The sequence below is a fragment of the Paramisgurnus dabryanus genome, chromosome 9 (genome assembly GCF_030506205.2).
Source record: "Paramisgurnus dabryanus chromosome 9, PD_genome_1.1, whole genome shotgun sequence".
In the NCBI taxonomy this organism is placed as follows: Eukaryota; Metazoa; Chordata; class Actinopteri; order Cypriniformes; family Cobitidae; genus Paramisgurnus; species Paramisgurnus dabryanus.
The window spans coordinates 28,220,516-28,248,222 of record NC_133345.1 but is presented as its reverse complement, the minus strand read 5'-3'; the positions used below and the strand labels follow the sequence as shown (position 1 = coordinate 28,248,222).

Here is a 27,707-nt window from a genome sequence, read left to right as displayed (position 1 = left end):
TCTGTCCTCTTTAACTTTAAATAATTTGTAATATTAATAGCTCAGTCCAACATCTTCAATTAGATATCATTTTTTATTATTCATTGTTACTTTTGGTTTAAGAGAGAATTACAGTACAATGTGTCTATAAATTATTATTTACAACCAACAAAACATCAATAATACCAAGAGCTTAAACCTCTATTACGTTTTATTTACAATTATTCAAGTAGTTTTGTGATAAAGCATAAATAATCGAAATATTCAGGCGCAAAGGACTATGGGTATTTCTCAGAACATGTACTGGTAATACGAGTTAAAAATGTACAGTAGTAGCACATTATTGTCCTTCACATTTGAATCCTTCTTATCGTGTGCGTGGTTGTTTGTGCATGAGTGGGTGTATGGTGGTTCAAACCTGTTGCTCTGGCCCACTGACTATGAGAGATAACAAGCAACAGCAGAATAGGAGAACATGAGAGCGTGCTCTCATTATTCCACCATCATTACCATACAGCGCACACACAAACACGTGCACGCACGCACGCACGCACACACACACACTTTCATTGTTAATCTGCAGTAATACATTGCAAAAGAAGAAAAAGCACTTGGTACGTCTTGCCATACTGTAGCTAATGCTAAACTACCTCGAGTGTAAATTTTTGACCTGTAACATCAGATCCGAGAGGCTTAAACACAACAGTTATTCCGACAGTTAATCCACTGATGTGATTTGTTGGACTCGGCTGGAAAAAATGTTTGAACTTCTGCCCCGCAGCTGCCTTAGGGTATTGAGCTAAAATTGCTTCTAATGCCTGGCTTACCATCCAGAATACAGGCGTGAGATTTTTACAGGCCAGAATGGCTGGCTGTGAATGTTTGTTATATCTGATTTAGGGTTATAGGGGCAATGATCACGTTCTGCAATGCTATTGATCGGGCGTCTGTGGTGAGATACATCGCATTATGATTGAACTCACTAGTTTGATCTCTATTGGTGTCATTGCCTTGGAAATTACATGGTGCTGATATATAGCCAAACTCTTTAATGTGTAATTTGTAAGATGTACCCAATAGAAGTGATACACAATACGTGGCCTAGTATCTGTCACAGTACTGCTATTTATCCGTAGCACACATTTAACAAGCAATTGTGTTAGTAATTAGGCAATTAGTTTACCGTCACCTGGTGTAAATTAGTTAAGGTTACATTGTCTCGGCACTGTGATTATAATACTGCCTGAAACAATGCCACACATTTTGTCGCCTTTCTCGGGAACAACACACCAAAAAAATCTGCTGAGTGCAGCTTGCACGCTACATTTGTGCTCCTGCATGCTGGTTTTAATTGCTAATGTAGGTTGTGGAGGATGTAGCAGATATATTTACCAGGACTGCACAGCATTTACCACGTTGATCTTAGCTCCTAAATGTGGATTAGATTTACATTAATGCATTTGGCAGATGGTTTTATACAAAGTGACTTACAGTGAATTACATTACGACACTTCATCAGTATCGAACCTTTGACTTGGAGCACGCAAACCGTTCTTTCATCTTTGTTGTGCATGTGGCTATGCCCAATTTAAATGCTCCTCTTTATTTTTTCCTCTGAACTTGATTTGAATTTCTGCTGGCATGATCAATAGGGAATGTACACAAACATCTAGATTCACTGGTTTTGTGAATAGAAAATAAGCCTCATTTGCATAAAAAGACATGCTTATTTACAGTCAGAAAAAATGGTCCCTAGCTGTCACTGGACCTTTGAAGGGCTAAATATCAAAATTAGCCCATGTTTCAATTCACGAGAGTCAGTGTGCAACGTACCTATGGCAACAAGCTCTCACTACGCTCAAAGATAGCGTCGTCACCGGAAGCTAGTTATTATAGGTTATAAAGCTTGAAATATGGATATTTTCTTACAAAGTCACATTGATTACCCACAGAAGATCTTTATTAACCCCTTGGAGCCGTGTGAATTACTTTTGTAAAGGATGGATGGATGGACTTTTTTGGGATTTAAAGTTGTTCAATGATCCCTGTTTTCTATCGCTACAAAGCTACGAAGGGCAAGGACATTTTTTAAAATAACTACAAATGGACATACTGTATCTCAGATTGCTCGAGGGTGAGTAAATTATGGGTTAATTTTGCAACCTATTCTCCTACCCATACGATTGCTTGGGTCGTTTGTCCATTTTACCAAATACAACCAATAGATGCATTTACTAAATTAGCGGCTCTACCGGCAGCAGGTAAAACTTAATATATTAGGGTACAAAATTATATTTTGGGGTATTATTTTGCTATGATGACATGTGCTGAGATAAGATTTTAAATTTTAACCGCCAGGATTAATTGTATTTTATTACACATTACACTATTCAGGCATTTAGGGCAAATAACGTACCCATTTATTTATTATATGATATAAACACAGCATACAAAACAGTCACAACTTTTTAAAAATGTACTTAAAATATTCCAAGTGTACCGAGATCAAACGATCGATTTATTTGAAGAAAAGATGCAAAAGTGATGACAATCAGCTGTAAATATCAGATTCGGTGTACACTGATTCAAAAACTGCCACCAGAAGAAGCGATGATACGTCATCTATAATTGTGAAAAGGCATTGGCTCTCATGTGTCTCGTGACCGATTGCATCATTATATTCGCTATGACTGTACTTTTACTTGTGTCTTGTGCTTGATGTGGTTGAGAAGTGGTTGGGTTTAGGGTGAGGGTGGGGTTAGATGCTGAAATATCTTTAAAACCATAAATGTTTATAAAAACCGTTTACAAATTCATAAAATTAAATGTGTCTAATCTGATGTATAAGGCAAAAACCTTAAAACGTAACAACAGGTTGTATAAGTTACTGCCTCTAGAAGACACTAATCCCTTAATACGTCACTCGTCGTAATAAGGTGCTTGCACAAACAACCCATGAAGTCATTATTTTTGGAGGACAGTCTCTAATTTTGAAATTTGGCTGGAGTTTCGCTTTAAAAAGGTCCTAATATGTACCATTTAGGTACAGATACCTGTATGAGGCTGTTTACACTTGGCATTAACATGCGTTTTCGTCGATCGGATCACAAGTGGACGACGTTAATGCCAGGTGTAAACGGTGTTCAAAACGTTTTGAACGCGTCCACTTTCGACCACTTTCAACCACATCCAGAGGTAGTCGAAACCACTTTCGATCGGATCGCTTTGGAGTTGCGGAACGCAAATGTGGTTGAATGTGTTCGAACAGCCACACGCGACCGCCTTCTTCCGCCCATTTATCTAATCTGAGGTATTAAACACTTTTTTTGACTTCTGGCGTTGAACAGCGCTATTTTTAGCCTTTCATTGATAAAACTACTGCGGGTGTTCTCTCGTACTTTCATTTTGAAAAAGTGAAAGTTGCGCGATCCTATTTCATCAATTGCGCTGAAAATTAAGAGAAAGCTCCAACATAAAACGTACAACACACTGTGCAGCATGTATACCTGCTAAACAAGCAGCGGACTCCGACATAATATTAGTTTGCGTCCATATAAACTCATAATTACTCCCGCTCGTGTTTGAATGACAGCAGGGAGACTCGCCCACCGTCTCACAGTATTCAGGACAGAAGCAGTCGAAAGTGGACAAAAGAGACGGATTTAAATGCCAGGTGTAAACGTAATGTGTCTCTCTCGTCCACTTGTGATCCGATCGATGAAAACACATCTTAATACCAAGTGTAAACAGCCCCTATGTGTATGTATGTATTTGGTAGTACGTGTATGTACCTTTGAGGTACCAATATGCACTGATAGCAGTGTGTACCTATGAACTTTTTAGTTGCAAGTAGTTTTTGAAACGGTGGTGTTCCAGTGACTGCTGTGTTCAATACTGATGCTAGTAATTGAAATGCAGCACACATCTGTTTGAGTTTTTGTTAAACTGGATTGTGGATGAGTAAGATGGAGGACTTTTTGAGTTGAGTGTCGTGTGAAAGTGCTCCTTGATGTTTCAAAAGCATTAATGAGAACGTTGCTTTTCAATTTTCTTCACTATTTGAATTGAAGAGAAATTTTTGTTAGATCTAAATATTCATTCTCTTTGTATCGGAATAAGAGCGTCTTACTGATGAAACAAACCAATTACGCTTACCGCCTACTGCACTCTATACCTCAGAGTATCACGTTGGAGAGGCTTCTCAAAAGCACTACATTTAGGCTATGATCTCAAATAACTGCTGATGGTTTTCCCAGATGAATGCAGATTAATTGGCCGGTTTCTCAAGGCTGCCGTTGTTCATTTACTTTTGTTGCATGCATGCTGCAGTGAATTTGTGTGTTTGCATGTAGGCAGGTATACTGTATGTGTGGGTGAGAGGTTGATTTTAGACCTTCATGTATTCTTGGTTTTAACATCAAAACAAAAGCACTGTAACTTCTTCTGAAGAAAGTTATTCATGCACGTTCAGCTTTTGGCACTCACAAGTTTGGCATAAGGATGTAATGCATCAACTTGTGATTAAATGTTTACTTTATCGCGCTGAACAGCATGGATTAAGCGTCCCATTAGTAATATTGGTACAATTGTGTCCAACAGGGTAATGAGCCAGCTGCAACAAAAAATATTTCATTAATGTTCGTTTGAGTTGGCAGGACATTTCTGGAGCAGATGTTTGTAGTAAAGAAACCCAAAATATATTTGTTGAACGTCAGGTGTTGCTGACTGATATCAGACTGAATGAGTTGATGTAGTCAATAGTAATGGGTAAGTTCCCTTTCAATACGGTTCACTTCGCATTGCGTCAGTTAGCTGACGCTATGGGGGAAACTCCTGTTTACTCCGTGACTGAAGCCTATTGGTTAACGTCTGTACAAAGTACAGACCAATGACGTTTGAACCCGCGCGCGGGAGGAACGCGTCCCTATATAAGCGCGGTTCAATCGTCAGGAGCTCATTATTTTCTCCTTCAGCGCGAACCTCTCGCTGCTCCGAAGAAAAGAAGAAGCCTTACCTCGCCGTTGACAAAAGCCCTGCAGCGGAGTCCAGGCCTAGCGTCTTCCCCTGCCGTTTTCCGGCTGAGAACCGAAGATAGCAGAGTCCAGGTCTAGCGTCTTCCCCTGCCGCTTTCCGGCCGAGAACCGAAGATAGCCTTCGCTTGCCGTGGTACGAGCCCTGTGCAGCGGACACGCCTGACGAGGTCTCCCCTGCGGCCGCCCGGTAAGATCAATATTTTTAATATAAAGCTATAAGCTAAAAGAGCAGGCGCTGTTGTAATAGCGTCCAGCACAGCGGCTCGGTGAGCCTCTCTGCTATGAATTTCCTCCGAGCGCGTTACCGGTCTGGCACCTCCCACGCCGGGACCGCGCTTATGCTTTGGTTGTCTTATCCATGTTTCGTGCTCCCCCTGCTGTTCCTCTCTCGCCGGGATGAACACACGGCGAGCCATGAGACTAGATGGATGCATAGACAAGCACACACGGACTAACCCCCCCTGTGTTCTGTCACACCGCAACCGTTCATGCTTACAGAGTCCCTTCGCTCCTCTCAAATTCAGTGGCGAGATCTCTGGCACATATATTAATCCCCCGAGTGCATCGGGTGATACCGTCACGACGCATGGCTGTTCTGTCTGTGTTGCTGCTCCCCTCTGCCGTTCCTCTCTTGTTGAGATGAACAAGCGGGGAACCGTAGACCTGGATAGATGCATACGACAAGCAAACACGGGCGGTCTGCCCCTGTCTCTGTCATAGCACAGCCACTCGTGCTCCACGCTCGCGGAGTCCCTCGCTCCTTTCCCCACAGTGGTGAGGTCTCTTAACGGCTTAGCTAGCACGCGGTATTACGGCTCGCTGCCTCTAAATGCAGCTGTCCAGTGTTCAACGATTACAGAGCTTCATGCCCCTCCCCTCCTGGAGCGGCGCGATCTCATTCGTCTGCTCGATAGGGCCGATTCGCCGCTATTGGAGCACCAAGAACACTCATTATAAGAGAGCTTCATGCCCCTCCCCTCCTGGAGCGGCACGATCTCATTCGTCTGCTCGATAAGGCGGACACGCCTCTATTGGAGCACTAAAACACTTATTATAGAGCTTTACTGGCCTGAGCCGATCTCACTTCAGATAGCTCATTCTTTGTCTGCCTGGTAATTTCTCTCTGGTTTAGACGGAATCAGAGGCAGAACGAATTTGTTTATAATATACTGAGGCCCGAATACCTCCCTTTATTCAGTCCCGTCCTATATCAGTGCGCTGAATATTGGTACATTCTTATATATATACCCGGTTTTTCTGCCCTTTTAATAAACGGCAAAACCGCGGGCCTCACGGCAGACTTCCTCTCTGCGATGGGTTCAGTCTGACATTAAACCACCTAGACATACTGCTCTGCTCCGTGAGCCGTTCGGTCACCGTCACTACTGAGGCTTGTGCACCTGAACGGCTGAGCTCTGGTCTCCGCAGCACAGCTGCATCAACAGAGAACGAAACTGTCTGGGAGAAAAGGGGTTATGTCGCGCCTCGGCTGGACTGCCCTGTAATGTTTTCTGTGTGCTGTTTATCCAAACATACTGTGTAATACTGTCGGCTATGCGACCTCACTATAGTGGCGAACGGTATTTAATTCCTCTAAAAAGAGTAATTTCCGTGCTTACTATATACTGTGTATTGACACCCACGGTTGTACGGTGTCTCTAAACACTTTATCGCCTTACTGACAAGCAATCAGTAATACGCACACACGGCCCGCTGTCCATAATTCTATCGACGCTAGCCGAAAAGACCCCGGTTTGGCCATATACTGTGTATTGACACCCCACGACTGTACGGTGTCTCTAACACCTTTCTGCCAAATTCGCTCGCAGCCCACCTCAGTTTCTCCGCTACGATGCTGATGGCGCAAACGAGCACGGTCTTACGGCTGTTATTCTCTCTTCCTAGAGGAAGGACAGCCTCAGACTTTTGCATGGCTCCAAGCGTTTGAATCGCGCCCTCTCCGGACGGCCACTCAAAGGGTTACAGCCAAGCGGTTTATGACGTTTTTCGGCCATATAGCTGATTTATATTAGCGGATCCGAAGACGCTCACACCTCCGCTCCAATACTCGGAGATATTAAGGGTAATATCAACCTCAAGTGAGCTTGCTACCCGCCACAATAAGTTTCAAAGCTTAAAGCGCGCGCACAGTCAGACGCGCGCGGCATCTCGTTTAAGACGGGCACACGTACCCCTCTAACGAGCCTCAGAAAGCTGAATATCGTGGCATTCTGTTCATAAGTCCACTTCAGTTTGACTAAGCAAAGGTCCCGCCCCGAGCTGACGGCCGGGAAGCTTGCTTAAGTTACACACGGCTGCATGAAGTGCTGTCATTACGAGCTAGCCCAGCATTTGCTGTGGGTTGAACACGCTTTACGACGGCAATCAGCCTTCGGCGCGTGGAACGCCGTTTGTCTCATATAAATCACCTTGTACTGTGAATACGGTACATTATGAGGATGATTTAGCACTGCAGCACTCTCGACCGTGTTATTGTGATAATGCGGTCGGGCAATCTACGGTGGTTTCATTATTTACCGAACCAGACTGAGATCTCGCCCCCTGAACAAGCTGACGAGTCATCTCCTTTATAAACTCATTGCATCGCTTTATAAGCTATGTTCAATCAGAGTGATACGCATCTCATGCTTAAACTACCAATATTAACCCATTACGATGGGCGTGCGGAGATGGCATCCGTGGGACACGACCTACATTACGTGCCTTATGACACATTGACACAAGCTGCTAGGACCCCTTTCACGAGGCGTCCTTATGCAAAGTCTGATCCATTCTGTCTAGTGACATTTGAAAGTCAAAACCCCCCGCGAATCGCCGGTGGAACACTTTTCTCCTCACTACAGAGGCACGGCGGCTCTCTCCCCTACCTATATCTATGTGGCCGTGATAACAGCGAACCACGCTTTTACGACCGACCATTCATTTAATTCACAAGCCTGTCATCTCTCAGATGCGGACGGCGGCGGTAACAGCGAACCATGCTTTTACGGCTGGCCATTCACTTTATTCATAAGCCTGTCATTTCTCAGATGCGGACGGTGCCCGAGGCACAGCGCTCTGGAACTGTCCAAGGTCCTGTATGACACATACGTCTGACGTACATCAGACGATCAGCTGTTTATCTGCGTCACAGATCACTCACTAGAGCACCTGTCAATACAGGCTATTTATGGATCGTTGACGTTATCACCTCCCGTGACAATTATGCTCACTTGTCTTAGAGCATGGGCATGGTCTTAGAGGTTTCTCATTTGACAATTGTGACACGGCCGGCTGGTCCCCGCCGTCCACGTTGTCAGTTTACAGCTTCGACATCCCTGCTTCGCGCACTACTGAGGTTTGTTGCATTAAAGGTGCGCCCATTAGCTCACCTGTATGCACGATATGGGTTTTAATTATATGCGTCCACCGTGCGCTTAGAGAAGCTCACATGTACACGCTATAACATTTTGGTATACAATAAGATGCGCTTGGGAAAGCTCACCTGTATACACAGCTGTGTTATGCTTTGTGACACATACATTGTTGTTCATCTGTGTACGTTCACGGTGCGTTGGGTGCCCACCGTTACGTTCATCAATCATATCTGTACACATTCACGGCGCGTTGTGTGCACTGATTTATCTATACGCATTCACGGTGCACTGAAGAGTTCACCCGTGTGCGCACAATTTATTATCAGAACACATGACGGCGCGCTCGAGAATCTTGCCGGCCTGTGCATTATAACACTCTGATTCATCTATATGCATTCACGATGTATTCAAGTGTTCACCTGTGCCCGTGCAATTTATAGTCAATACACATTTACGGCGCGCTTGGAAAGCTCACCGATCTGTGCACTATAATACTACCTATATGCATCCCGATGCGCTCGAGGGTGCACCGGGGTTCACACTATTGTGGTATCTGTATAATCCCACGCTACGAACCGTTCTGCCGCATATTATAGTCAGATCGGCCGTTCGTGAGCTTCGCAGATCACTCACTACGTATGTCTGTTGCTAACAGTGGTTATTTAGATGGATCGTTGAAACCATCGCACTGGCTCACGCCCCTCTATGAGCTATGTCCTATATAGAGCCCACTCTGTGCGAGTTTGGCTTCTTCATGAACTTGGTCTACAGGGGTATCTATATCTATATTTAATATCTGCTACGCGGCCGGCTGGTCTTCGCCGTCTACGTTGTCAGATTGTACAGCTTAGACGTCCCTGCCCTACGAGCGCAGGTTCTCTCGGCTCAATCATGCACGCTCATGCGTTTTATGTGTACACCACGGTGCGCTCAGCGAGCTCACCAACGTGACTCTGAATTTACTTATCTCGCACAGCCGCGGCGCGTACCTCGCCGTCTTGTGCTATGTTATGTGCCCCCGGTGCGTTTAAAACCCCACCGTGTGCGCGTCAACAATTTATATGGTGCTTACACATTTGCTTTTAAAGCTGTGAATATGCCGGGTATAGGGCCACACGCAGTGTCTCTCCGGTAAGGCACTTCAGTACGTTGTGTATGCACGGCGTGATGGGATTACGTTCCCCCATAGCGTCAGCTAACTGACGCAATGCGAAGTGAACCGTATTGAAAGGGAACGCTTAGGTTACTCACGTAACCCCGGTTCCCTGAAATAACGGGAACGAAGCATTGCGTCTCTTGCCGTGCTACAAACGTCTACGCAGCGAGTGTTATTCGGCTGCGCGCTTCAGTCGAATAATAATGAGCTCCTGACGATTGAACCGCGCTTATATAGGGACGCGTTCCTCCCGCGCGCGGGTTCAAACGTCATTGGTCTGTACTTTGTACAGACGTTAACCAATAGGCTTCAGTCACGGAGTAAACAGGAGTTTCCCCCATAGCGTCAGCTAACTGACGCAATGCTTCGTTCCCGTTATTTCAGGGAACCGGGGTTACGTGAGTAACCTAAGCGTTATTGTACTGCTGAGCTTCAAGCATTTTCCTAATTAAAAGACGTTAACCACCCTGAAGCTAATACAGAAGGGGGGCAATTGTGTGTTTAAATATATAACTATCCAATTTTATAACGATTTTAGCATATGGGACAAGTCAAAGTTACATTAATTAGTTAAGTTTGAGCTAATTTGAGGAAATTAAGATGACTCATAGTACATGGATGAGGCTGTGTTTCTAGTTGTTATTTTGGAATAAAATACTTAAGAATGTTGCCACTGACCAATCAGAATCAAGCATTTCAGAGTGCTGTTTAATAACATTTGTTAATGAACTAACATAAACAAACAACAAACAATTGTATTGGTATTAACTAACATGATCAAATATTATTAAATGTTGTAATAATGCATTCGTCATTGTTAGTTCATTTTAGCTCACACATTAACTGACGTTAATGAATCGAATCTCATTGTAAAGTGTTTCCAATTTATTTCCCCGATGTGTCTATGTGTGTGCGTTTGTGTTTGTTTGCCTGCGTGCCGAATCATTCTAGGTTAAGAGCTCCACTGGGTATTAGTGCCTGTTTATTTAGCAACTGAAGGACTCACCAGGGTCTACTTCAGCTCTGTATGAAATGATGAGATGACTACAGGGCTGTCTATGTGTCCATGGTTATTCCCGTCACCTTGCATATTCAATCATTCATGCACCTTCCTCATACATCATATTTAATGTTTAAAATATGAAAAGAAATCACATAAAATTACATATATTACAATTCAGATTTATCTTACAACCTACATTAGGTGATATGGGGATGTTTGCTGAATAGACCCAACAGAATATGTCTGTTAAATCATTAAGGGGTGTTTACAGTAAATCACTGTAGCACTTCAAATACAGAGATGTGCACTACTCATCCCCATTTACACAGATCATTTAAACCCTTATGTTTAATACTAAAGGTGCAAACTCCTCACAAATATTATACACCCCTGCTTATTCAAAATGATTTAGAGAGATAATAATTTCTGCATGGACATGTACTTTTACGTGCTGTATGTAATTGTTTACTCCTTTGCCTGCTTTTAGCCTGCAGTGTACGGATTAGAGATGCACCGAAAGGAAAATTCTTGTCTGGAACTGAATAAATTGAAACACTCAGCTGAAGGCCGAATACTGAACAATCAAACATTTTTTTTTTCCTAATTATTTTGCCAATTTTGTCACCATTGCACAAGTAACATTTTCAGAATGTCCTTTTTACTATATTTATTTCACATTATTTAACAATTTAGTCATAATAGGGCCTTTTACACCTGGTCACTTCTCTGATCAGATAGATATAGATAGACTTGTTAAAGGAAAACACCACCGTTTTTCAAAATTTTACTATGTTCTTACCTCAACTTAGATGAATGAATACATACCTATCTTTAATCAATGCGTGCACTTGTAATCTTTGTACAGCGCATCGTGAATGTTAATTTAGCCTAGCCCCATTGATTCCTTAGGATCCAAACAGGGATGACTTTAGAAGCCACCAAACACTTCCATGTTTTCCCTATTTAAAGACTGTTACATGAGTAGTTACACGAGTATGGTGGCACAAAACAAAACTTTTGTTTGGAGCCATATGGGGCTAGGCTAAATGCTAACACATTCAAGAAGCGCTGTACACAGATTAAATGTGCACGCTTTGAAAAATGATAGGTATGTATTAATTCATCTAAGTTGAGGTAAGAACATAGTAAAATATAAAAAAATGGTAGTTTTACCTTAAAACTATTGCATTTACATTTGACATCATAAATTATTCTTGGCTAAAAGGATATTAATCCAATCTTCTATTCCCACAAAATGCAAATAACCTATTCATAACTCTGCCTTAAGAAACTTGCAATGACACTCAAGCCCGGAATATACTGCACGATTTTTGCCCTCCTATAAGATAATTACCTTATCACACTGTGCGACATGTATCGTTTAAACTCGGGTACGAGAGGCATGTAGACTGTACGACGATGACACAGCTTCGGCGGCAGCGTCACATGTTGCGCAACGTCACCAGCATGCGCTCGTGGTAAACAAATACCGGCACGCAGGTCGTAGCAGCAAACACACTGTGCGGTGATCATGCCGAATTTCTGACACTGTCAGAAAACTATCGTAGGCTATCTTTGGACGCAAGACCGGAAAAACGGCAATCTTTGAACCTTTCTCATTGTACGACATAGGACCACCGATGAAGAGCCACGATCACAGAAATCGCGACGATTGTTTCACGATGGCAATCTTTCGTCTGGGACAACCAATAATCGTGCAGTGTATCCCGGGCTTTATGCAGCACTGTATAGTATACAGCGGATACGCGTTTGCATGCATGGTCAAGCACTGGCACAGGGAGAGGGAAACAGCGGCAAGTTTGAACAGGAGCATGACCGAGAAAAAGCGGTCTAACAAAAATCTTTTGTTACTAAACGTTTTTTTTTATCGTTTAATATAAGTGTGTTTGTCATTGTTGGAGTTTACTGGTTCTAGGAAGTTTTTATTACATACTGCTGACGCTCTTCGTTGATCTATGACATGAGATGAAGAGCTAAAGTCTCTCGTTCTTCGTGCTGGTCCATTCAGCAGACAAATACCCAGGGGCACCACCGCTGTTTCTTTCTCATACACTGCATGGTGTTCAGGATGCTTTGATTTTAATTTATAAAGGAAACTTGTATACTGTGCGTCTTTTTCGGACACTTTTAAATGCTAACCAACATGTTTGCTGCATTTGTACGACTCTTACTCTGATTGCGTCATCAAATACCTCATTGTTCGGTAAAACATTTTTGGCCTTCTCACTTGTTTGGCCAAACACCGAAAATGAATTAGGTTAATATAACTTATTTCACAAAATTTTTTTATTTCATTTGCAGATTTTTTTGCTTGTTTTAAGCACTAATTTACTTAAAGTTTTTAAATGATTGTCATTTTTGACAATAAAAATTAAAATATGCACTTTTAAACCACAACTTCTCGTCTATCTCCGGTCCTGTGACGCGCCAGCGCGACCTCACGTAATTACGTAATGCCGTCGAAAGGTCACATGTTACATATATGAAACGCACATTTGCGGACCATTTTAAACAATAAACTGACACAAAGACATTAATTAGTATCATTCGACATACAGCACTGTCGGAACGGTCTTTTTTCTCCACAATTGTAAACACTGGGGCGTGGTTTCGCATTCGTCATCTGTGACCTCTTGACATGATGATGTATTGCGTGAAGTCGTGCTGGCGCGTCAAAGGAGATAGACGAAAAGTTGTGGTTTAAAAGTGCATATTTTTTCTTGTCAAAAATGACAATCGTTTCGCTAGATAAGACCCTTATGCCTCGTTTGGGATCGTTTAGAGTCCTTTTGAAACTCTGTTGAAACTGCAATTTTAAACTGCATTAAAACTGTTACGTGTTGGGGTCCATTAACTCTTTCCCCGCCATTGACGAGATATCTCGTCAATTAAGAGAAAACGCTTCCCCGCCAATGACGAGATTTTACGTCTTTCCGTCTATCCACCAGGTGGCGCCCTTCCGCAACTTTTTAAAACCGGAAGTATTGCCCTATGGCAAGCTGCTGCATGTCCGTGTCTGTTTTAAAGATCGCTCTGGATGGGATCTCTATGAAAAGTCCGTCACAAATATGGAATTATTTTTGCTTTTTGCTCAAAATATGGTGTTTTTGCAAAAACCTACCCATATTCAAAAGCTGATTGCAAAAGAACCACTAAAGGTAGGATGAAACGGTTTTTTTTGTTTGAAAGCAGAGGGTCTGTTCTTTCATTTGGTATATTGTATGTTTATTTATTTAAAGAAGAACATTTTCTGGAAGGCATTAAACTTTGGTGAAAATCATGAAAAACGCTGGCGCTGGCTGGCAACTTTTTTTTAAAACGCTGGCGGTGAAAGAGTTAAAGTCCATTAAAATTAGAAAAATCCTGGAATGTTTTCCTTAAAAAACATAATTTCTTCTCGACTGAACAAAGAAAGACATCAACATTTTGGATGACATGGTGGTGAGTAAATTATCTGGATTTTGTTTAGAAAATGGACTAATCCTTTAAGCCAACCAAACTTATTCTTGTTAAATGCTCTGCTTTATAAAATACAGGCCAACTGGTCTTATATTACATTTTTATATGAAATTATAATTACATTTATAGATTTTTAAGTGTTACTTAAACCCAGTTACTTTTTAGGGGCTGCACAAGTAAATCTATAGGATCTGACTTTCTTGATGATGCCAAGTCCATTATGTTGTAAATACAAACTGAAGTACTTACTGTATGAGTACATTTAACTCTATTAAGAATTTAAGAGTTCCGTAAATGAGAAAGCGGTGTTAATTTTACGATTCATTATTCCAAACTGCACACTACACTGCTGATGCACACAAAAAACCCAAATTAGTGATTAGCATCACAGGACCATCCAAGAGTCAGACAGCTGAATTGGCTGAATACCACTAGATAGAAATGAGGAACAGTGAGGAACAAAGTGCTTGGCAAAAGCCAAAGTTGTCCAGCCATCAAACAGTGTGGATCCGGTTGGCTTTGGCTTTGAGATTACCCACCAGCCTGGAGAGATCAATTTCACTGAACTCCCCTTCATCCCAGCAGCTGTGAATGTCAATGGGTTCCTGTGAAAAGCTTAGGCGTCAATCTAAAGAATTTCCAATGGGTTTGTATTCTGGTCCAGGTGTATTTAATCGCTCTTCTCAGACACAGCGGTCTAACCGACTAGGTTCTTGTGAGGTGTTTGGAGAGGGAAAAAATAGCCAGGATAATGAGAGCGGTCAGTTCAGCAGCATTAGATTGCTCTTGTTAAGAGGGCCCTTGATATCGTCAGCGGGCGAAGAGGTGAAAACAGTAGGTGGAGGTGAGCGTGGTATGTGTGGGATTGCTGAACTGGACCTTCAATTACATTTGACATTTTTGTAGTCAGCTGACCTGTCCATACTTCTGGAAAGCAGTGAAAGATAGAAAATGCTCATGTTTGGTTGGTTGGACACAGCTAGTTATGTCTGAAGACAGCGAATGAACAACTTTTACTAGGGTTGATGTCTTTATATGTCTAGTTTTAAGAAAGATAAACTCTCAAGAAGAAGACTGGGTCAAAACAATTTTATTTCATTGTTAAAAACAACTTGAGGAGAATGGGTAGGGAGTAAAACATGGCCCTAAAAAAAATCAACAACTCGTCCGCAGTGTGGGGGAGTAAGAGAAATAGACATACACATATCCACCGTCTATTTACTCACCCAAGCATTTTCTCATGCCATGATGTTATATCACAGCATGAACAATTTCAAAAGGTTTGCCTTTCACATGCCATACACTCTTTATTTGATCATTTGAGGCATTCACAACATCTTGTTTAGAAAGAGACACTCTCAGAAAAAAATTGCAAGAAGGTACAAAAGTTGTCACTGGGGATGTACCTTTTCAAAAAGTACTTCGGACCTTTTTTTAAAAGTACCATCCCAGTGACAACTTTTGTACCTTTTTTCTGATAGTGTACAATGCTGTTTGTACAAAATATGTTTACTCCAATACTAGGACTGGATGTGGGAAATGACTACTCTTAACTAATAGCAATGTTTTGTATTAACTGTCTTGTCATTCCTGATTTCATTGTATGTAATGCAATGACAATAAAAGCATTCAATTCAATTGTAGTGTTTCAACTAGTATGCTATATATGGATCTACACTGTCAGAAAAAATGGTCCCTTGCTGTTGCAGCAGTGGGGGTACCCTTTTAAAGACTACATATTTGCAACAAAAGAGTTAATATTAGTACCTCTAAGGTATATATGGGTACCAACAGTGCATATTAGTACCTCTGAGGTACATATTGGTACAAAAGAGTGCATATTAATACCTCAGAAGACATATTGGTACCAAAGAGTGCATTTAGTACCTCAGAGGTACATATTGGTACCAAAGAGTTCTTATTAGTACCTCAGAGGTACATATTGGTACCAAAGAGTGCATATTAGTAACTCTGAGGTACATATTGGTACCAAAGAGTTCTTATTAGTACATCTGAGGTACATATTGCACTCAAAAAAATAATATGTTGGATTTAATTAACTTTTTTTTGTCAACAGGTTCCACCTAACAAAGTGTGTTGAATTTATGTAACATTATCTATTTCAGTAAACTTAAGTTTTTTATATAAACGTAATGCAATCTTGTTTAGTTGAATTAAATTAACTACCTTGTTTTTGTTTTAAATATTAACTTAATTAAGTTCAACTAAACTATATATATTTTTTTACATTCAACCAAAATAAAAATCAGTTTTTTTGCTTTGCATTACTTTATTAAGTGAGTGCATTTCAACTAATTTTACACATACATACATAACATATTTTTAACAATAATATGTGAAAAATATGTACCCTGTGAACATTGGCTCACTGTTTTCTCTTCTTATCGCAAGTAAAACAATTTTACACATTTTTAACAATAAAAATGTAGGCAAAATCTGAACTCTGTAAACAATGTCTTACTGTTTTCTCTTACTATTTTAGGTAAAAAATATACAATAAATATATTGAATGCATTTAAGAACATATCTTTTACAAATGTCCAACAAGACTTATTTGTTCAAAATCTGTATCTTTAAAACTTCTTTCCATTTTCTTATTAAAAGCAAAATACAATAAAATACAGAAATAAAAGGCACATTGCCTATAAATGAAATTAAGTGGCAGAAAAGTCTCTCTTGCAGTCTGTGCCTCTTTAAATTGGGAAAAGTAACAATGCTAAAGATAAATTCTGAAAGAAGTGTAACATGGCAGTACTGGAACAAATTTACTGTAACAGTCACAGTATACACTGCAAAAAAATTATTTAAGAAAAAAATTCTTAGTATTTTTGTCTTGTTTTCAGTAAAAATATAAAAAAATTATTAAATTAAGATGCTTTTTCTTGATGAGCAAAACGACCCAAGAAAATAACTAGTTTTTAGACCAAAAATATCAAATTAAAGTTATTTTGTGCATAAAACAAGCAAACAAAAACTGCCAATGGGGTAAGCAAGAAATCTTTAACATTTTTCTTAAACGGTAAATTCAAGAAAAAAATCTAAAAAAAAAAAAATTGCTTACCCCATTGGCAGTTTTTTTGCTTGTTTTATGCACAAAATAAATTTAATTAGATTTTTTTGATCTAAAAACTAGAGTTATTTTCTTGGATCCTTTTGGTCATCAAGAAAAAGCATCTTAATTTTAAAAAATGTAAATATTATTACTGAAAACAAGACAAAAATACTAAGAATTTTCTTGAAAATCATTTTTTGCAGTGTAACATTGCAGAAACATAAGTACCATCACTTGATCCTGACCTCAACTTAGTACTTAGAAAAGAAGCTTATTTTTCAGGACATGGACCTTGTTTGACAGCTTGTTGGCATCTAGCTCCATCAAAAGCTTTTGAAATATCTCAAAGTGTACCTCAAATCTTGCGGGTAGGCCAAGTTGAATACATAAATCAGACCAAGCATCATAGAACACGCATGTGCCACATTGTTAAGGTTTTCAAGTATTTTGATGCCTTCAATGATGATGCCAACATCTTGGTAAGGGTCTGTAGCATGTGCCCCTTCAGGGTTGATGACGTAGATCCCAAGGGTGGTGTTGCGCATCATGGTTTGGGCTTCATGTTCAACATCCTAAAAAAACAAATACAAAAAGAAATAATTAAATAAAATCTGGGGGAAAGGGGGAAATTGGTTTTAGAGATATGTTTAACAGGTTAAAATTACCATGTACTCCTTCACAAGGTTTGAGGGGTCTTCGTTCACATAAACAACAAGTGCTTTTAGGATGCATTCACGTCTTTTTTCGATGGAAACACCCTGAAAAGTGTAACAAGAAACCATTATTAGCAGGTTGCTTTTTCACACTTGCAAAAACGATTGCTATATACAAATTATCTGACAATGTTATTTCTATAAGGGTCATCTCTGAAAACAAAAGAAAATGACCCTAAACCAAAAATTTTGTTATAATAAAGATACACAATAATTTTTGATGTCGGATGAATTCCGACTCTGATGCTTCTGAAAAATATAGTAAAAGGCTATACGCAAGCCTTTACATTAGAACGGTTTACATTACAGAACATATGAAGAGTTCAAATGCAACTTTCTCTTTTCTTTTAAAGAGCACCAATTATGCTAATAAATTGGCACGTTAGCACGTTATTGCAATATCCCATAGTACATACATGTTATTAAAACTTGAACTAATGCATTGTGAGTCTTATAAATTGCTTACATAACTCACCGATTTCCCACTGTCTGGAAAACGCTCGGTTTAGTTCCTGTCTCCGCCTCCCAAAATGTCTAGTGTAATCGGATTGGTCAGATGACTACTCAACTGTTATTGGTCAGCTGGGTTCAGCGTGTGTTTGAAAGGTTACGCCCCTGACTACGCGTGGGTTGACACAGATTCTGACTGAGAGTCACAGCCTCAGAGGCAACGTAAACAAGCGTTATATTTCTCTATAAACGATGGTGTCTGTACTGCCTTACCACTTCGAGCTCGATCCAGAGAGTTCATACGGCCGTTACGATATAAACGATCTCCGTCAATGAATGCGATTGGATTTAACTTTTTTAGGTGTCCTTAGCTCTGCCAGAATGCTAAACGAAGACGAAAATGTGTTGCAAAGACATCCAAAAGGTAATTATAACGTACTACATAACTATATGGAAACACCAAATGTAGCACATAGAAAGTATTTGTTGAAATGATTATAAAACGATTTCACTTGGTAATTTCTACATTATTTTACTCTAGTAAAATTTATTATAAAAGACTGCTTACATACTCTATTACTGTGCAAACTATATGGAAACACCAAATGTAGCACATATAAAGTATTTGTTAAAATGATTATTAAACGATTTCACTTGGTAATTTCTACATTATTTTACTATAGTAAACTTAATTATAAAATACTGCTTACATACTATTTTACTGTGCAAACTATATGGAAACACCAAATGTAGCACATAGAAAGTATTTGTTGAAATGATTATAAAACGATTTCACTTGGTAATTTCTACATTATTTTACTATAGTAAACTTAATTATAAAATACTGCTTACATACTATTTTACTGTGCAAACTATATGGAAACACCAAATGTAGCACAAAGAAAGTATTAATTGAAATGAATGTTAGTTCTACATTATTTTACTATGGTAAACTTTATTATGAAAGACTGTGCTATGTTTTTACTTACTAGGTTTTAAGGAGAATGCAACATGTTCCAGGGCCTCTTACCTGCGTGATTCATCATCCAGGTTTTGCACAAATTGTCTAAATCCCTACACACAGAACATTTATTGTACCGACTATAAGCCTTTGAGGTGCAGGACTAGAGTAAGTTTTATTACATTTTTAAACCAATAACACTAAAGTATCATTATAGTAACAAAGTACCCAAAAGATGTAACTTTAAAGAAAATATAATAGTCAGTCAAAAGTTTTATTTATTTATTACAAATATATATTTAAATGTTAAACAATATATAAATAAACATACTTTAGTAACCATATTGTGCTCTTGTTTCAAAAATTGTTCAATTCATTTCTTACAGCTATCTATTCAGATAAATGGCATATCAAAGCTTTGTCAGCTGGTGCTATTTAAGACGACACTATAAGGTTATCATCCTGTCGTGTGTTGTTCTCCAGATACGCTTGGAGCTTCCTGATCAGATCGGTCACAATTTTGGCTTTCGACGACCCCTGCACTGAAGATGGCATGCAATCACGTCCTCCTTTGAAGGTCTCTCAAACTGTGATGCCAGGTCCATTGGAATCGGGGTTTCCTTCAGCTTATCTTCAAATACCTCATCAAACACAAGCCTGATCACATCATCCACATAACTGTAGAAATATTGCAGTCAATAAATCTTTTGTTTTGATAATTTATTTCCCTGCTTCATACATTAAGTTTTTAATTATGAATGTATTTGAAATAAAACATTACTGCTTACGGTATGTCACTTGTGTGTTTTGGGAACATAGCCTTGTACTTTCCCTCTCCTGCTTTTGTTACGGCTTGGTGACATTGTAATGGATGGCTGCAAGGTACAAATACCTGTAAAATATAAACAAGCAATTAATTTATTGTAAAAGTAAATACTACTTTATTTAACACAGTTACTAAAATACTTAAATACCTGCACAGCATTCCAATAAATGAGAAAATAATTTTTTTTTTGCTGCAAATCTGAAATCTCAGGCTACGGACAGCAAAGGCATCCACTGATGATGGTGATGGAAACATTGTGAAACGATGCTACTGCCTGGGTTCCTATTATTATGCAGAGAAAAAAAACTTTATACATCTAAGACTGGTAGTGGTTTCACTAGCTAAATACATCATTTGTGTTACTCACCTTTGCTCCTCATATGCCAGTCTGACTCCTTGTACTGTGTGTAATGATGTTGCATGTTTGCATACAGTGTAGAAGGATGTGTCCAGCTGCGAATCTAGGATATAGACAAATAAAACAAACATGTATTCAGTCAAAAAGACATATTATAACAATAGAGTACAACGACTATAACTCGTTAGACTATTCATTAAAACGTTAATGTATTACATATTACATGGCCCAACATTAGCAACACACATTACGTGTTTACTTCGTTTCAAAATCTAAGAAAGCTTCAAGTAAATACAACAGTAAAATACATATAACTTTAAACAAATCATCTGTACTTAGAGTTTCTTGAGTTTGATCATGAGAACAAATTTTACCGGTAACAGTTTAGCTGGTATTTGTATTTAGCTTAGCAACTTAGCAAGTTTGTAAACATGTCTAAACCAACATAGATAAAAAAAACGATAGTCTGCATAATTCAACATACACGTGTGTAAATATGGTACGTTGTTTATGAAATACAGTATTACAACACAAAACAATTAGCTTGCAAGCTTAGCTCTACACGCACATTATGTTAATCTCCGGTTACCGGTTACGTAATGTACAGTAAAAGGCAAATAATAAACATGAATACTTACAGTCTGTGATCCAGAAGTGCACAGTAATCCAACTTTCAAGAGGAGACGTCGCGCAAATCCAGCTTCGGTTCATGAGAAGCAGTTATTGTGAAAACTCCGTGAACAACTTCTGACTGGATTTTTCCGGAACCGTATTAAACATGATGTCCTCTGTGGAAGTCCATAAAGTGCTATTTTGCCCTCGCATCTAAAGAGACAGCGTCTACTCGAGAGATTTAATCGCTTAAACAATGAAACAAGAGTTTGCAAACAGAGTCACAGCAGGGACTCACAACCTCCGCCATTTTAGCTCTCTTCTGACTCGGCGCTCCCCACCCTCGTCTTTGAGGGCGTACCCAAGCAAAGCAGAGAGGGCTGAACTATGATAATGTTGGTCTTATCTACGTCACCAATCCCAGGAAGTAAACTGTTGCCTACAATCCGAGTGTTTTTTGTAGTCCTCGAACGTTAGAGACGATAACTCGCGTCATCGTTTTCTTTGAGGTATGTACTTTTTGAATATCGTTAGCATGTACTAATGCACACTTACACACAAAAGGATGTTTAAAAACGTGTATCCCATAATAGGTGCTCTTTAAATGAGCATTTTATATCATGCGTTTAGTGTTGGTCTACAAATTGAGATTTCAGACTGTGGTATTTAGCAAGTTTTTAAGCAAAATTATTTGAGTAACGTATACTTCTTGTAAAGAGCATTTACTAAAAATCATAATCTCATTTTGACTGAGATGGGTTTTAAAGGAAAACACCACTGTTTTTCAATATTTTACTATGTTATTAGCTCAACTTAGACAAATTAATACATACCTATCTATATTTTGCAATGCGTGCAACTTAATCTCTGTACAGTGCATTGTGAATGTGTTAGCATTTAGCTTAGCCCCATTTATTCCTTAGGATCCAAACAGGGATGAATTTAGAAGCGACCAAACACTTCCATGTTTTCCCTATTTAAAGACTGTAACATGAGTAGTTACACGAGTAAGTATGGTGGCACAAAATAAAATGTGGAGATTTTTAAGCGAATAAAAAATGAGAACTATATTATATGGCGGAAGAGCTCTTAGTTTGCAGCACTTCGACCTCTGGAGCAGTAACATCATCACTTTGACTACTCCCCCTCTCACTCAAACTCAGTGAGAGGGGGAGTGATGATGTTACTGTGCGCTGAAGTCGAAGTGCTGCAAACTAAGAGCTCTTGCGCCATATAATATAGTTCTCATTTTTTATTCGCTTAAAAAAAATCTCCACGTTTTATTTTGTGCCACCATACTTACCATGCTAACACATTCACATTGCACTGTACAGAGATTGAGTTGCACGCATTGCAAAAAGATATATTGTGTTTTTCTTTAAAGACTTATGCATCTGAACTGATCGGATATGCCACGCGTTAGATGCATTTCACTGAAGAAAGATATTCAGCCATTATTTATCCTACTGCAATCATTATTAACTTCAGTGTTCTAATTAAGAGGAAAAAAAACAAGAGGTATCATAACATGAGGCTTAGTGCATAATAACTGAAAGCTTATATTTGGGAGAAATATTGCCAGATTTAAAACGATGAGTTTAGAGAGCATACCTGATCCAAAACTGACATGATGTTGTTGATCTTTTGTCCTGCTGCTCCTCCTTTCTTTCTGAAAACACTGATAAGCTGAGTTGAGAAATGATCGAGCTGACCCATGAATTTGGACACCAAAGGGATTGTTGTAATCCTACCGAATTCTGCAGAAACCTGATAAAGGTTTTAAAAGAACAAATCAAAATAGTTAGTGATATGTGTGACATTCCTTACAAGTATTATAATACAACAACACTTAAGAGTATGTCTTTACAAACACTTACAGATCACATACAAAATTTACCTCTCGTTCAGTACTCAATTAATGAAGGAATGTCAGTGGCGGCACAAACATGACAATTTATGTGGTTCACTAAAATTTTGCCTTTGAGGTTGCTTCTCACTGCTCACATCTGCTTAAGTGGGACCGCAGTGCATTCCATATTTTAAAAGTGCATGGGCAGTCAGTATTTGCACATGGATATGCTTGTCTGGGGCCATAGTGTCCATGTACTAACCTGAAGTGTTTTAAAAGCGTTGATTTGGATGTGTGAAATGAGCCACAATCTCTGCACAGCCACTTGTGGGACTCCTGAGGCATAACTTCCAAACTCTGTTAAGTGGAAAAGGATGTTAGTCACCAATTAAATTGAATAAAATACAACTACATATATATAAAAAATATAATTAAACACTACCAACTGCTAAACTGTAGTATAAATGTTTTGGATGACCTTACCAACAAGTTACTTAACTAAATGGCAACTTATTTAAGTGTTAAATGTGTATTTAAGTGTTAAATGTGTTTAGTTCTATGATTTGAAATCAAATAGAAATGCAAAGACCACAATTTAAAAGAATTATTGAAAAACTAATACTAAACCATGGGACAAAATGAATTTATTTGCACACACCTACATAAATTGTGAAAATGCTCCTAATTAGCAATTTAATACAAGTATTTGTCTTTTTATGGGAGAATTTAAATTAAATCAAAGTGCAAAACGTGGAAAATATTACATAGGAATTAAAAAGATATGCAGAGTGACTAATAATAATCTGAAAACGAAGTCAATTACACACGTGTAATATATCTGGTAATTAAGTGGTCTGTAGCTAATCTGTAATTCACAATTCTAATCTATTGATGATCTCAATATAAATGCAAATAAGTAAAATATCTCACCTGTGTCTCCACATAAAGACAGAACTTTCTCCGTTTTCTCCGCTTGTAAAGTAATTTTGTTTATAAGACGTTAATGCAGAAAATGGCCGACCGTAATCAGAAGAGTGAACCATGTGCGTTCTATCTGCGCATGCGCTGGTGCAGCGCCACCTGCTGATCAAAGTGCGGTACTGCAGAACCAACACAACTTTATTTCATTCATTTAATGTAAGTAAACTGTGTAAATTTGAAAATTACTTTTTCTAATTTTGTCCAAACTAAGATTTTAATTTAAATGCACAAACTTAAGTATATTATATAATTCAAACGCATTTAAATTCTTTGATCCAACAACAGCTGTGTTTCATTTTTTTGAAAGAGTTCTTATTAGTACCTCAGAGGTACATATTGTTATCAAAGAGTGCATTAGTACCCTTGAGGTACATATTGGTACCAACAGTGCATATTAGTACCTCAGAGATATATATTGGTAACAACAGTGCTTTCTGTACCTCAGAGGTACATATCGGTACCAAAGAGTTCTTATTAGTACATCTGAGGTACATATTTGTACCAAATAGTTCTTATTAGTACCCCAGAGGTACATATTGTTACCAAAGAGTGCATTAGCACCCTTGAGGTACATATTGGTACCAACAGTGCATATTAGTTCCTTAGAGGTACATATGTATACCAAAGAGTGCATATTAGTACATCAGAGGTATATTTTGGTACCAAAGTGTGCATATTAGTACCTCGGGGGTACATATTAGTACCTCGGGGGTACATGTTGGTACTAAAGAGTGCCTATTAGTACATTAGAGGACATATTGGTACCAACAGTGCATATTAGTACCTCAGAGGGATATATTGGTAACAACAGTGCTTTCTGTACCTCAGAGGTACATATTGGTACCAAAGAGTGCATATTAGTACCTCAGAGGTACATATGTATACCAAAGAGTGCATATTAGTACCTCAGAGGTACATATGTATACCAAAGAGTGCATATTAGTACCTCAGAGGTACATATGTATACCAAAGAGTGCATATTAGTACCTCAGAGGTACATATGTATACCAAAGAGTGCATATTAGTACCTCAGATGTACATATTGGTACCAAAGATTGCATACTGTATTATTAACTCTGAGGTACATATTGGTACCAAAGAGTGCATATTAGTACCTCAGAGGTACATATGTAAACCAAAGAGTGCATATTAGTAGGCTACCTCAGAGGTACATATGTATACCAAAGAGTGCATATTAGTACCTCAGAGGTACATATGTATACCAAAGAGTGCATATTAGTACCTCAGATGTACATATTGGTACCAAAGAGTGCATACTGTATTAGTAACTCTGAGGTACATATTGGTACCAAAGAGTGCATATTAGTACCTCAGATGTACATATGTATACCAAATAGTGCATATTAGTACCTCAGGGGTACATATTGGTACCAAAGAGTGCCTATTAGTACCTTTGATGTACATATTGGTACCAAAAAGTGCATATTAGTACCCGTAATGGCAACGTGATCTCATGAAAATACGTATCTATTTGTACGTAAAATGTGTCTATTGCAAACGTATGCATGAAACGTTTAAATAGATGCCTATACGTACAATATACACGTATTACGGCTTAAAAAACGTAAAACTCCTACGTTTTTTCACAATAATTACGTATAAATGCTTACGTATAGAGAATGTGAGATGACGTCAGGCTGCGCCGGAAGGATAGTTCTCTGCTGGAGTTACTGGTTTTTATGCCCCCCTGTTCAATTTTTTGTCTGAACGTTGAAATCTTTATGTACACTGAATTAAATAGAAAGTGTTATCTACTGGGAAAAGCTGTTATCGCAAAACAACAGTTTTTGGAAAAATGAAAGACTATATAGCGACACGTACGCGAGTTGGCAGCCCAAAGGATAACAGACTTGACGTACCGCCTCCAACGTTACTGGGATACTCGGACATTTCGCGTTTTTATTTGAGATGTGTTGATATAATTCTCCTTATCACGATTTTAACGCTTTAAGCAAACAATAAACTAAGTAGATTCTTTCATGCAATATGCATGACGTTACCCTTACGAAAATTAACCATGGTTTTACTACAGTTAAAACCAAAAAACCATGATTACTGTAGTAAAACCATAGTAACTACAAAATAACCATGGTTTTGACAATCATGGTTTACAAAAACCATAGTTAAACCATAGTTAGTGTAGTTAAACCATGGTTTTGCTGATAGTAATCAATACACCAAAAAACCATGGTTACTACACTTTTACTACAATATAACCATGGTTAATTTTCGTAAGGGTAGTTTCACACTCTCGCGTTGTAGCATAATTTTTAATAATCACTTGTAGTAAAATCATGTTTTTTACAGAACATTAGTAAGTTAGACATACAATATTGTCATATGCAACAAGGAATAACATATATAAAAATGGTTAGTTAAGGTTCGTTATGGAACTTTAGTAGAGAAATCTGCATGTATGTTTGGGGGTTGTATAATATTTAACTTATGTTATCAGGTACGCATTTTTCCCCTTCGCTTTGCTTGGACAACTTCCGGTCACGGCATTTCTCCTTTTGCATCTCCTGCGCACTGTGTGCTGTGCAAAGAAATATAGCGGTAAGCAATTCATCCATCCATCCAACAGTTTTCTTATTTATATGATTTGTTAGGTGATATTGCATTCAAAGTAAACTATAATTTTAGTATGTGTATAGTTGCATGGTCACATGTAGTTTCTCGTTTAACGCGAAAATCTTTCAAATTTTATAATGTATTAAAGTGTCTGCAGCATGTGCTAATGTTATTCCTTACACTAAGTACTGTACTGTGTAAATGTAAGATATTTAATCCACCAGTTCATAATACACTTGAAAAAGCTCACTTAACTCGTATAACGTTAGCTCCTTACCATCTTGAAACGGCTTGGACCAGCTTTAACATGTTTAATTTAAGTTATTGAAGTAACCTTAAAACAGCACCACACCAGCAACGTTAATCAGCATGAAAATTGTATTGATCTATGCTATTTTGTAGAAGCATAACAATATAACATTGCATTGAATGGTTTTTACAGGTGTTCTCATGCGTGTGTCACAGGATGCCTGGATCAACTTTCAAAAAATGTAAATCATACAATGTCCAAATTTCTGTGGCTTGCAAAACCTGCAAACACTGCAGACAAAAGCAAAAAAATGAAAAAAGCAATACAAGTTGCCAAACAAAAAATAAATGAGCAATGGAAAGTTGCAAATAATTTCTGTAAACTTGTAAATTCTGGGTGTACATGTTCTGGTAGGTCATTATTTAATACATCCCAATGCCTTGCCTTGCCTAATACATTCCAATGGTGAAGTTGCCCTTTATTGTGTCTGAATGTTTATATGTGTCTCTATACGTTAGCATGTGTGTTTGTAACCACTGTTTGTTTTTTAAATTATTCCAGAAATCTTTCTTGTCACATACATTACCTATTTCACAGCAGAGGACTGCAGTGCTGCTGTACAAACCTCTTCTGCAGCAGCCAATGTCCCTCATCTGTCTGTCTCACAATCACTTAAAGGTAACACTTATACTACTAACTCTCTATCTGTCCATTCTTTCATCTGTACATCCTCCCTACCATCCATCCATACGTCCTACCTAGACTAGGCATGGGCCGGTTACCGGTTTCAAGGTATACCGAGGTTTAAAACAGTCAAGGTTTCAAAACCACTAAAATGTTCTGTGATACCGTCTCCAAGGTATGAGCTGTGCTTATACAAAATTCATTAAATCATGAAGTCATGTGATTGATTTGATGTTTACATTTAATATACATTACGAAAATATTATATATGTTTTGAAAGCATATTATAATTTAAAGGCTTAATTGTACCTGGCATTTGAAAATAACACA

The 27,707-nt window shown here is 38.6% G+C and overlaps 1 protein-coding gene and 2 long non-coding RNA genes across 3 annotated transcripts in view; 2 read left to right on the top strand and 1 right to left on the bottom strand.

Annotated features, from left to right (window-relative positions):
- Positions 1-27,707, top strand: part of cdh13 (cadherin 13, H-cadherin (heart)) — a 433,135-nt gene that overhangs the window by 140,409 nt on the left and 265,019 nt on the right. The window lies entirely within an intron of this gene.
- On the top strand, positions 18,928-20,012 carry LOC135773242 (uncharacterized). Its single transcript, XR_010543486.2, has 2 exons — positions 18,928-19,393; positions 19,709-20,012. It is a non-coding gene; the product is annotated as an uncharacterized lncRNA (long non-coding RNA).
- LOC135773241 (uncharacterized) lies at positions 19,763-21,631 on the bottom strand. The gene is made up of 5 exons (XR_012337283.1): positions 21,048-21,631; positions 20,419-20,512; positions 20,200-20,333; positions 20,014-20,117; positions 19,763-19,903 (listed from the first exon to the last, which is right to left on the bottom strand). It is a non-coding gene; the product is annotated as an uncharacterized lncRNA (long non-coding RNA).